The sequence below is a fragment of the Ischnura elegans genome (genome assembly GCF_921293095.1).
Source record: "Ischnura elegans chromosome 13 unlocalized genomic scaffold, ioIscEleg1.1 SUPER_13_unloc_2, whole genome shotgun sequence".
In the NCBI taxonomy this organism is placed as follows: Eukaryota; Metazoa; Arthropoda; class Insecta; order Odonata; family Coenagrionidae; genus Ischnura; species Ischnura elegans.
In genome coordinates, this window is record NW_025791658.1 from 2,270,654 (window position 1) to 2,283,500 (window position 12,847).

Below are 12,847 nucleotides of genomic sequence, written 5' to 3' on the forward strand. Positions count from 1 at the left end.
TAAGTAGGAGAATTTCAGCCGTGGAAAATAAAAATAGCAAAATACGACTGGCACCTAGAGCGACTCTTCGCAAGAGATTGAACAATCATCCGGTGAATCTCAGCGTCAGGAATTTGAAAATGCATTTGGATCCGAAAATATCCAATCCGAAAGAATCGGCTTCGAAAACGAAGGATCCTATCCGAATCATGATTCGAAAAAAAATCCTTAATCCGCCTATCGCTAAAAATAATAATTTTACCTCAAATTTTGACTTACTCACTAAATAAATGTTTAAAAAAATCACAACATAGTTAACCCGTTATGCTCACAACTTTGACACTTGGTGAAGGTATGATTTTGTTAATAGTAAATTGAAAAACAATATTTAAATGGTAATGTACAATATCAAAATTACTTAGATAGCTAAACTATGCGTAAATACGCAAAAAATAAGACGTGTTCATTTTTAAAATCAATTTTTTTTCTATTACAGCCGGGTGTTCGAGAGCTGTCCCTTAATGATCATCAGATCGCTCTGTAAATGTAAGTAACTTTTCTTATTTCTAATACAACAGTTGCTTCTCATTTTGCTATGCTGCAAATCGACGTATACTTCTATGGCTCAAATTTTTGCACATCAGTTTTCAGTTGAGGGGTGAGATGCCTAGAGGTAGAAGTGATATTTCTTCTAAACATATTTAAGTAGAGTTAATTGTTAGAAGATATAAGCAAAAACGTGGTGGCAAAAGAATACGTGTGAGTCCCTGTTTTTTTTCTAACATCGAGTGGATATTCAAATACACTACTAATAGGGTGGTTTCGTATTATTTTTTATTGCCTAAATCGAAATATTATTACTGCTGGAGTACGTATTACACGCTTTTAGATTTTTATGTGACGATATCTATTTATCGCGATTAAATGAAAAGTGAAAATTTTGAAGCGTGCGAAAACGCGATGGCTAAGTATGAATTCTTGGAAAAGCCCATGTCACGTCATTCTGGTTCCGGCGGCCGCCGTGAGAGGCCAACTTGGTACGTGGCTATGAGCGCCGATACGACGCAAGCTGGTAGCAGGTTGCGCTTGGCTTAAATAAGGATTATTAATTCCCTATCAAACGAAGGAAACTTTCCGGACTTAGGCAATTTTAATAGGTGGTCATTAAGAGATGTTTCCCTGAGCTCTGTGCCTGGTGCATGCATTGGCAATCTCAAACGATGTAAAACTCCTATCTACTCGTATAGAAACTAGGTCCCTGTGACGTCACGTGGAGTGGCATCGCATGGGCGCCTATCTGGCCTTTTTCAAATGAGGTTAAAATTTGACCATTGCCCTTCGTCTAAACCGGTATTTATAAAACCAAATAATTTGTATATTATGAATACTCTAATGATGGGTAACAAATCGCAATCAATGCCTTTCGTTTTCTTTGATGAAGGAAATTACCCTATTGTCGTTATCCACTTGATTCCGTTTGTTTTCTTTACTTTATTTTGTAACTAACACTGATTAGAAAAAAATCACTTGAATCCATTTGGCTTTTCAACCAAGTATATTATTATTGTGATTCGCATGAACCAAATTTTGTAAGAATCTCCATTTAATTAAAATTAATGTGTCTTTGAAAATCGTCTTTTTCACATGGAGTTGGAGGCTTTAAGCACGTGGCGACAATTAATACTATCGTAGCAATGTTGCGTTTTTTGCTGAACAACTGGCGTGTCTTTGAGTGAGGTGAAAAAAACATGGACTTTATAGATTCTCTTTCTTCTCCATACCCACATCTTGAATGCCTCCAATCTTCTCTCGTCTTCTTTCCTCAGTGTCCACGTTTCCGCACAGTAGAGCGCTACACTCCAGATCAAACTCTTCACTAATCTTTTTTTTAAACTCTTACATAACGATCCCCTCAGAAGCTCCTTCCTGTTCATGAACGTCTCCTTTGCTAGTGCAATTCGCTTCCTGATGTCCTTGCTACTTTGTCCGTTTTCCTCTAATGTGCTACCCAAATAGTTGAATTGCTCTACTTGCTCAACCCCATCCAAAATCTTGAGTCTCACATTCCTCGCTCAATTTGCTTTACAAAACCGCATATCTTGGTCTTCTTGTGATTAATCCTCATCACATACTCCTCGCACCGATCGTCAAAAGGCCGTTTTACACGGTACACGGAATTGCGCAATCTGACGTACGTGCGACGGCGCAATCAAAATTGCGTCGTGTAAAGCGGTGAATTGCTAGAATACATGCGAGAACGCATGGATGCGAGACGGTATAATAGCCCCTGTTCTAATTTTGTTCATGCATTCGCGCAATTCCACGCCATTTTAGAAATTACTGCAGCTCTAACCGGCGCAATTCCGTGCCCCGTGTAAAACGTCCTTAACGCATCCACTAGAGCCTGCAGTCCCCTCGTTGAGTGGGTGATGAGCGCATGATCATCCGCGAACCTTACCGATTTAAACATCATTCCTCCCACTTTCACCCCAGCTTCCAACTCGTCCCACGCTTCTCTTAAGGCCGTTTTACACGAGGCACTGGATTGCGCAGGTTAGAGCTGCATTAATTTCTAAAATGGCGTGGAATTGCGCGAATGCATGAACGAAATTAGAACAGGGACTATTCTGCCGTCTCGCATCCATGCATTCTCTCATGTGCTCTAGCAATTCACCACTTCACACGACGCAATTATGATTGCGCCTTCGCACGTACGTCAGATTGTGCTATTCCGTGTACCGTGTGAAACGGCCTTTACCATCTCCTCAGCGTATACGTTAAAAAGCAGTGGCGATTGAGGACAGCCTTGACTCACACCTCGGCCAATGCTTGCCCACCCAGATTCTCTGCCCGCTACCCTCACTTGCGCAGTCCGGACAATATTCGGATCACGAATGAGTCGCCTATCCCTCCAATCTACATCAATTATTGATTAATTCTTCTCGGGTTCTCAGCCAGGTTGATTCTTTCAGATTAGCACAACCAAAAAAGTCGGCCGTGGCGGATCACAGCATTAATGAAGACCATGCTAATAGATGGGGAGATACAAAAATCCTTTGCCACGCACAACGTTACTGGGACCGCATAATTAAGGAAGCAATAGAGATCCGCCTCAATTCCAAAAACTTTCAATCGAGACACTGGCTTTCATCTTAGGAATACATGGAGACCTGTAATCACCTGTATAAAAACATTAGGGTTGAATGTGAAGAATTTCAAACACAACTACACAAACCTACAGCCAATCGGACGACACCTGAGCCGCATTGTTGTCCTCGGTAAAGGGAGTTCAGTGTGAAATTGGACTTCCATAGAGATAAACGGCCTTGAAGATGGGAGACAAGTTGTCTATCGAAACGTCGGCTTATATGAAAGAATAAACCTGGCTGAGAACCCGAGAAAAATTCATCAATAGTATTCACCAGGAGAAATTAAAAACGTTATGTACACCTATCATCTTCAGAATATCCATTAACTGAGTAAAATAATAATAATATAATTTTATTCCACTCATATTCAAATACATTACATCGAAAAATCCCTGTAATAATTGTGGAATATATAGGCACCTCTTTGTGAAATAGTTTTAGGGCTAACATCATACACTGTTTAAAAAATGACTGGTGCTAACATGCATGAAAAAGACATTTATTTCGTTAAATTCAGTGATTCGTTTTCTTAACAATTGCATTCGATTGTGAATTTACGGTATTTTACACATGGATATTTAACTTTCTTATATTACGCATAAGAATTACATACTCACAATATACCTTTATTTGAAATCGTTTTATACCACCTTTCTTAGCAGAAACTCTACTTTCTCATACTGCATAAGCCGTTTTTTTTAACTGCAGATGCAAAACCTCATCTCTTCTCCTTATTTTCCACAATTTTTGGCTACATACTTCATAGTTTTGGCTCCAAGTGTTGATATGACTAATAAAACTATAAAAATTCTTCTTTAAATTCGTTTTTAATTTTTTTCTAATCCTTTTTTTAATCTTTTCTTCCTTGTTTACTATAAAGTTCAGGCAGTAGAAGACTGCCTAAGTAGCACGAAAAAAGAAAGCTGCCACCTAACACTTCAAGGCATAAACGCTTCATCGCTTTCCCTATAAAAACTGGCCCTCCGTCTGTCTTCAAACAAATATCTTCCGTACCCCTCCCTTCAATATATTCGTCCCCACACACCCTGTTTGGATATTATGCTATGTGGTCAACCACGGCCTAGAGCGTTCGGTAGAACACTTACCATCTTGATCTACGAGGGACGTTTTTCTTTCAACCTCCACGGAATCATGGACAGAAGACGAAGCGGTTGATTAAAAATTATTTCACAGATAAATGTTAAGCACACTTGTGGTGTCCTTTCGACATAATCGCATCGGCGATAAAACAATTGGTCTTGCCTGTGGTCAAGCTTTACTATACCTTCTTCATAGGATGTTACCGCCAATGACTTCCTACGAATTTAGCCTTTGTCCTGAAGCTAATCGTTCGTTTACAAACGCTTCCCTCCGAGCCACTTCTACAATTCAGCGTAAAGACGGAAGTCACACGGCATTTGGTCGACATTAGACGGCGGGTGATCGAAAATATCCCACAAAAATTACTCAAGGAGTAGTTAGGCTGCATCAGCGCTGAAATGACGGGTGTTTCCATGGATCGGATCACTTTACGAAGTCAGGATGTCTCTTGTTTTGTTTTTAACCCATTATTCCCCAGACTGTATTTCGGGCTTTTAACTTCGCTTGTTTCGCATTTTCCGAATCATTTTGGCCTAATTAAGAAGAATTTTTGGAAACAAAATATTTTCATCGCATTATATGATTTTCATAATGTTCCGTGTACGCAACGCTGGGAAAACTCCGGTAAATAAATACAAAAGCAGTAATTTTTAAAACTTAGGTTGCGTCTTTTATTGTTTATCTTGATTTGCACACTCGGCATCTTCGCCGGGAGTTATCAGTATTCCTTCGGAGGAAATTCCCCATTCTGCCTTTCAACGGACATGCTGGGGTATGTCATTTTTCCTTGGATGAGTCGTATGTGCGCGTCGATTTTTATGTGAAACGCCATCAGTCATAAAAATACTATTATACGAATGAAAATGTCGGAGAAAATTACAAAGGTAGAACTGGAGATACTTAAAAAAAGTCAGTAAATCGAAGAAGAAATTATTCTAAAGTAGGCAAATGTTCTGAGAATTAGGAGCCAATAATGTTGCGTTAACGCAACGCTGGGGATTAATGGGTTAATGGGAATGGACGTAATGTTTCTCACGGATTTACACTAAAGACACAGAACATTTTAAAAATTCTCTTTCGTTGGTATAAAGGTCGAGAAATGTCAATGATGAAGCCATCCGGCGAGTTTTCTGTCTATATCTCCGCAATGCACACTTTGGCGGGAGAATCAATTGAGGCTGTGTATTTGATTAGATTGCTACTAACCTTAAAACCTGCTTCATCAATGCAGCCATAATGCATTTAAAAATTCTCTTTCATGGGCATAAAGGAAAAGACATGTCAATATCTTTATGATTTTTCTCTGTGGATCTTTCGTATGCCAAGAAGATGCATTGCACCATTTATTCACGTTTAATTCAAAGCAAATTATTTATTGGCAAGTAATACGAAGGAGCGCAGGTTTTTACTCCACTGTGTCGCTAACAATGGATTCAGTTTCCAATTTTCGTGCACATTGCACAGTATATATTTTATTAATAAGTTCATCCAGAAGCAGATGAACTTATTACGACAGACATAACCTTGAAGCCAAGAATTAGGAATGGACGGATCCAGGATTTTTTTCGGATCCGGATTTGGATCGGATCCTTGATTTTCGGAGCCGGATCTTTCGGATCGGATATTTTCGGATCCGAATGCATTTTCAAATTCCTGTCACTGAGATTCCCCCGATGATTGTTCAATCTCTTGGGAAGAGTCGCACTATGTGCCAGTCGTATTTTGATTTTTTTTCCACGGCTGAAATTCTCCCACGTAACCTCTACGAGAGCTTTTAAACAAAACGGTTCATGAGTAGGACAAGAATCGCATGCGACGGCGCATTCGAAGATAGAATCGGAACTCTTTCCACCCTTATGGGGCGTTACATTCACTGAAGCTATTATTTAAAATTTCGTATCCAGATCCGATGCCTTCCGCGAGTTTGGATCCGATGTATCCGATCCGACCATTCCAACCAAGAACCGTCTCACGAAAGCTAGCTCCGTATCCTCTTCTTGTGTACAAAGTAGAACTCCATCCGCCTGCCAACAAATGTCTTCCAAACCCCCCACGCTTCAAAAGTATACCCGTTCCCACAGCCTGCATCACGGGACCTCTTCCCATTTCGTCAACCCCTGCCAACATCCCCATTCTCCCTATGCCATTTGGGAGCGGTCATAATTTAGGCCGCACCCTCCGCGCCGGCACTTCAAAATAGGCCATAACATAAATCTGTTTGAGGGAAAAGGGTGTCTTTCCCGACGACTCCCCATGCACGCACGAAATGACGGCGCAGTCGATCCAGCAAGCCACTGGTAATTTCTGTCTGCGTCCCACCCCCTATAGTAAGCGTCCCGATACGTACCCCCTCTCTTGATAAGCTGCATTAACTACAAGCTGAGACACGCCTCACTCAAAGACACGTCCAGTCGGTTATACCTCGAAGATTTCAAACAACGTATCACGGAGAATTCAGGTAACATTTCCAATTTCTCAAGCATCATCGTCGCTGTGAATTTAACTTCAGGCAATGCCGCTAATACTTGAAATTGAAATTGATATTAATTCCTTGTATATTATACAGAGCTGGAGGAATACAAAATGCTTACATAAAACAAGGAACATTAGGCAATGCCGCCCCCCTTGGGATAAATCCTGTTTTGGGATAACCGACTCTTCAAAAGTCGCTCTTTTAAGATATTAGCTACATAACACAAAGTACATAACACACTGCAGTTTTGCTGAATCACAAATCAACACGAAAACATAATTTTCTTGATTTCAAATGACCAATCTATCACATTGTAAGGAAACATCTCTCTTTGTTTAACAAGATGTGTGACGAGGAAAGAAAGTAAATTTAAAATCTAAACATTAGTAAATCAGAAAAAAAAACAGATTTGCTGGAACACAAAAACTCGATCCCTCTCTTGATAAGCTGCATTAACTACAAGCTGAGACACACCACACTCAAAGACACGTCCAGTCGGTTGTACCTCGAAGATTTCAAACAACGTATCACGGAGAATTCAGGTAACCTTTCCAATGTGTTAGCTTCAATGTCGCTATGAATTCAACGTCAGGCAATGACGCTAATACTTATGTTGAATGTGTGTTATTTTCACGCTTGTTAGTTAGTTCGGGGTGAGCTCTACCCAAACCTATGTAAGCCACCAATCGGGTCGAATCAATAACATGAGAGAAATTAGTTCAGTGCATATACCAATACCGATTCAACTTCAGTATACCTTAAGAGCACTTCAAGTCAAGATCGTAAAATAAATCCCTTGAAAAAGCGACCAGAATCTGTCGGGAAACGTTGGGGCCACCCAAGAATTGACGCGGCGACAGAGCCCAAAAGTTTTTAATCATAATGACGAGCACCCGCGAATATTTTTACGAAGAATTAAGAGAGATGTTTTGCCGAACGGATAGATATGCGAATTACTTTTTTCCCCCGAACCATAAAGGACTGAAATAAACGCTAGTCCCAACTTCGTTAGAGCACTTCATTGTTATGTGTAAAACGACTGGTGTCCTAACATCCCCTGCCACTCGCCTTTTAGGTGGCCTGCGGGGTAGAGGAATGCCGACTTACAAAAAATGTTGGGGGGACCCTAACCGGGAATCTTCCCCGGGAAATTTTGTAAGTAGTGAGTTCACAGTTTTTTTAAGCATTTTAGAAGAGTCTTATGATCAATATTAGAACCCTCATAACTCGAATTTCGATATCTGGAAACTCCGGGGAAAATCGAAAAGCCTGACACATTTTTTCCTCAAGTCCATTACGAATTTTAGAGGGGGCTGGGGCTCCCATAGGCTTCATGGAGTCGGCGCCACTGGCGGGGTATTATGTAGATGTAGATTGAATAAGGAAAGTGTTATTCAAACAAGCCATCGTATTGCTTAAATCCAGTATTTTTATTGATGTTTTTCTTATTTTATTATAATATGTCAAGTGTGCTTAAAAAACGGTGCAGCCGCTCTTGATTTATAAATGTTACAACTAAACTGTTCATTGATTTTGAGGTGGTATGAAGTTCGCCAGGTCAACTAGTCCGATATTATCCGAAGATGATGCGTCATGTAGTGGATTTTTTTCCATTTTGAAATGAGAACTATGAATTTTCCACGATAACAAACTTTTATTCGATGATTAGGTCTCGATCTTACTTACCCATCTTCAAGGTAAAAATTGTGTGTATTGTACTCTTTTTATGCAGTACTAGCTCACTCGGCTAAGTTCATACCGCCTAGTAATCAGTGAATAATTAAGTTACAGCATTAGTAAACCCTTTCAAACCAAGAGCTTATTCTGGGAGAAATCAAATATCAAGGTTTTTAATTTTAAAAACTTGAAAATTTTACACTCAATGATAATTATTGTGACAGCTAAAAATTTCGTCATAAAAATTTACACTTCAAAATAATAAGTAGTTTGGATATCTCCTAAATAGCGCTGAAAGTTTAAACATGTTTGATTTTGGTCAGAAGCAGCATTGGGTTATTAAGGGGTAATCAAGAGCAAACTGTACTGATTTTAATAATTTTTAACTTATTGCAATAAAATATTTTAAAAAATACATAAAAAAGTATTTCAAAGGCTTCTTAGGATAGTATTTTCTTTATTCAAACTACACCGGTGACGTAGAACAAGGCATGCATACGCAGTTTTTTCAATAAATATTTTTGATTAAAAAAATGAAAAATAGTCTTCAGGGATGTTTCATCATCAGGGTTATATCGTCATCAGGGAACCTGTCACACTTCGTAACTTGGTTGAAAAACCAATTTCAAAAGTATTCTCCAGGCATGCATTGTCATCAGAGATGCATCATTATCTGTGGACGTGTGGAACATTGAAGAGTTGGAGGAAAAGGACTGTCTAACCCGGATGGAAAAAAACATTAAAAATCGTCATCAGTGAACATGTGAGACCTCAAAAAGTCGGATGAAATGTACGTTCACCCCGGCTGGAAACCTGAAATAACTATGGAAAAATCGTCATCAGGGATTTAACGTCATCAGGGAACATGTGGGACCTCGAAAAGGTGGAGGAAAAGGACCGTCTAACCGGGATGGAAAAAGACATCGTCGTCAGGGAACATGTAAGACCTCAAAACATAGGAGAAAATTTACGTACACCCGGCTGGAAACCTGAAATAACTAAGGAAAAATCGTCATCAGGGATTTAACGTCATCAGGGAACATGTGGGACCTCAAAAAGTTTGAGGAAAACGACTTTCTAACCCGGATGGAAACAAAAACTAACAAATGAATAAAATTATTATCATTAACCTATCGTCATCAGGGATGTTACGTCATCAGGGAACATGTGGGACCTCAAAACGTTGGATAAAACGGACGCTCTCACCCGGCTGAAAACCCTAGATAACCAAGTAAAATTCGTCACCTGGGATAAATTATCATCAAGGATATATCATCGCTTTGGATTTATCATCATCATCAGGGAAAGTGATGGAGCCCGAAATGTTGGATAAAATGAAAAATTTAACCCGCTTGGCAAACCGAGAAAGCCTATTTTTAAAATCTCAATAGGAGATTTTACATCGTAAGGGATATAACGTCATTAAGGAACCTCTTGAACTTCGTAATTTGGTTCCAAAACCAATTTCAAGAATATTCTCCAGGCATGCATTGTCATCAGAGATGCATCATTGTCCGTAAACGTTTGGAACCTCGAAACGTTGAGGAAAAACTGCAAACTTTCAAGTGTGCAATATCGTAAGTGATGTATCGTTATCAGGGAACCTGTCGGAACTTGAAACGTTATATAATTACGGATTATAAACGGATAAAATTATATATCTAACCCTGCGGGTACCCGAGAAGACCTATTTAATAATCGTCATGAGGTATATTTCATAATAAGGGATATATTGTCATCAGGGAACATGTTGGACCATCTATCCTGGCTGTCAACCCCGTTAAAACCTATTTAAAAAATTGTCATCAACAATATTTCATCATACGGGGTATATCGTCATCAGGGAACCTGTCGCATCATCTAACCCGGCTCATAACACGAGAAAACCTATTTTAAAAATCGCCATCAGCTATGTTTCATGATCAGGGAATTGTCGTCATCTTGGAACCTGTCGGACCATTTAACCCGGCTGCTACCCCAAGAAAACCAATTAAAATAATCTTCGTTGGAGAATGTTTCATTATCAGGGATATGTTGTCATCAGGGAACCTGAATCACCATCTATCCTGACTGTCAACTGCGTGAAAACATATTTTAAAAATCATCATCAGGTATTTATCATCATCAGCGGTTTGGCTTGACATGATCGGATTTGGTAAAATAGGAGAAAATGAAAATTCTCACCCGAAAGGCAGCCCGTGAGAACCTTTTAATTTCTTTTCACCCGTGCCTGAAACTCGAGCTAAGATGTCTGCTTTTCAGTTCGGACCCGAAGAGTCTCTTTGCGAAGTCGACGGTGTAGGCCCCTGGCGGCGTGGCGGCGGAATCAGAGGGTGGTGGAAGGGGGGGGGGAGGGAGGAGAGGGGGGAGAGGGTGAGGTTTGGACGTTGATGGACAAGTGGTGCCTTTGCTCTGTCCGATCAATGACTGGACCAGCTCAAGTGACGTGGCAGGAGGGAGGGGGGTTGGGCGAGGGGCGGGGGAAGGTAGGGGAGGTTAGGTGGGCGATGTAGGGGAGGGTGGTCGCAGACATCTTCCGAGGAAACGCGTCAAGGAAGGAGTGCTATTTTGTCGATCCTGTCAAATACGTGACGTCTCCATTCTCCGACTAGCTACAGTCAGGGAATCAGTGGCAAAGCGAGGGGGGGGGGGTGTTTGGGGGCTAAAACCCCCCCGAAATCTCATAGAAATGTTTGAGTTAAATCTATTTTACATAATTGTTTTAACCCATTATTCCCCAGACTGTATTTTATAATATGGTGCACATCTGTGCCCTTTGGGATTTTAAGACGATAGTTTGTATGCACTATGATGATTCATAGAATTTAATCAATTAATTAATTGTATACATAAATGTCATATTTATTTGAAGGAATATGATAACAGGTACGAGCTCTGCTAGTTTATTAACCCATTATTCCCCAGGCTGTATTCAGGGCTTTTAACTTCAGTAGTTTCGCATATTCCGATTTCTATTGGCCTTATTAAGATGAACTTTTGGAATACAAATATTTCCATTACATTATATGATGTTCATAATGCTGCGAATACGCAACGCTGGAGAAACTCCAGTAAATAATACAAAAAAGTAATTTTTTAAACTTAGGTTACATCTTTAATTTTTCATCCTGATTTGCACACTCGACATCTTCGCCGCGAGTTATCAGTATTCCTTCGGAGGAAATTTCACATTCCGCCTTAACGGACATGCTGGGGTATGTCATTTTTCCTTGGGTGTCTCGTATTTGCGCATCGATTTTTATGTCAAACGTCATCAGTTATAAAAATACAATTATATCATCGAGAATGTTGGTGGAAATGACAAAATTAGAACTAGAGATATTATAAAAAAGTCAGTAAATCGAAGAAAAAGTTATTCTGAAGTAGAGAATTTGGATTCAATAATGTTGCGTTAACGCAACGCTGGGGATTAATGGGTTAATGTTGCTTATAGAATAGGGTGAGGATCAATGAAATATCCCTCATAAGGCATTAAAAATCAACATTTTGAACCGTTTATCTTAATTTTTTCCAATGCAATGCAAATCTCCATGCACCTGGCCACTATAAATGGCATATGCTGTATGTGGTTATATTTCTTTAAAATAAAAATAAAAAAATAAAAAAAAATCTTAATTTTTTCCAATTTTGTGCAATACCCCAAGCCCCCTGGTACTAGTTGTGCCTGAAATCCCCCCTAGCCATAATTCCTATCTGCGACCCTGCAGGGAATGGCTATATAAACTAAAAGAAAGCCAAAAACAGTAAAAAAAAGCTCTATAATTTCGTTTTACAATTTTTCGCCTTACAATATTTCTTATCAATCATCATTATATCTGGTCTATTATTAACTATAGTTTTACCTCTTTGGATAGGCAAATCATATTAAATTTTAAATGCCCTGTTTTCAAGCACTGTTTTGCGGTGGTATTCATAGTATGGGGTCTTGGTATCTATTAACTTGTGTTGGTAGGCCATTTTTTGGTGGATAAATTTTATAGCTTGATTATGTCTACTTAAATATTCTGTATCAGCTAACATCTTCCAGCCAGATTTAATGTGTTGGATTGTTTCAGGCACTTGAAAACATCTTCTACATTTGTCATCTGTTATGCTTTTATCACCCAGGATGTACTTTGCATAATTTTTTTATTATTATTTATTTTTTAAAGCATTTTAGCTGGTTTTAGGCGAGATACGGGTATTAACAAGCAACCTCATCTTTTTACTCGTGTTGAAAAATTTTCTTACAATCCGACTTGAATTTAAAATTGCTGCTATTTGTATTGTAATGAACACGTTTTTTTGGCAGTCGAATAGTTTTAAGACCTTGATGGATTGAATAAGGCACTATTCCTGTGGCAGAGATAATTATCGGTATTATTTGTACTTTATCTGATTTCCAAAGTCTCTTAATTTCATCCTTAAGTTATTCATACTATTCAATTTTCTTGGTGTAGTCTGTCGT